Here is a 429-nt window from a genome sequence, read left to right as displayed (position 1 = left end):
TGCCTACTGTATATGTAGCCTACATGTTCAGAACAGCAACATCAAGGGATAACAAACAGTGAATGAAATATAAGATGATAAACAAATGTCTACACAGTATTGTTGGTGGCACCACCTGGGCCCTATATTTTCAAGTAGCCTATATCGGGTTTGCTTTTTGAGAATGTTGAAAAGGGGCTAAAATGAACCACAAATGTGAAGTTTTGCAAAGAAAATTCTCAGGTACTGCTTAGATGAGTTCATGTTATGAAGACCAACAGGATATGATCACGAGATAAAGTAAACCCAAGCAGGGTGTGGTCAGTAATAAAAGCAGACGTATCAGGCCAAAACTGTGTTAATTAATTGCTTACCCATGATTTCCAAAAGTCTCATCCGTGACGTAAATGCAGTTCAAGCAGGCGTGAGTAATCGATCCCAGATCTCAGG

Source organism: Seriola aureovittata, chromosome 15, assembly GCF_021018895.1.
Source record: "Seriola aureovittata isolate HTS-2021-v1 ecotype China chromosome 15, ASM2101889v1, whole genome shotgun sequence".
Lineage (NCBI taxonomy): Eukaryota > Metazoa > Chordata > Actinopteri > Carangiformes > Carangidae > Seriola > Seriola aureovittata.
The sequence above is the reverse complement of the archived record's forward strand: the minus strand, read 5'-3'. Positions refer to the sequence as shown.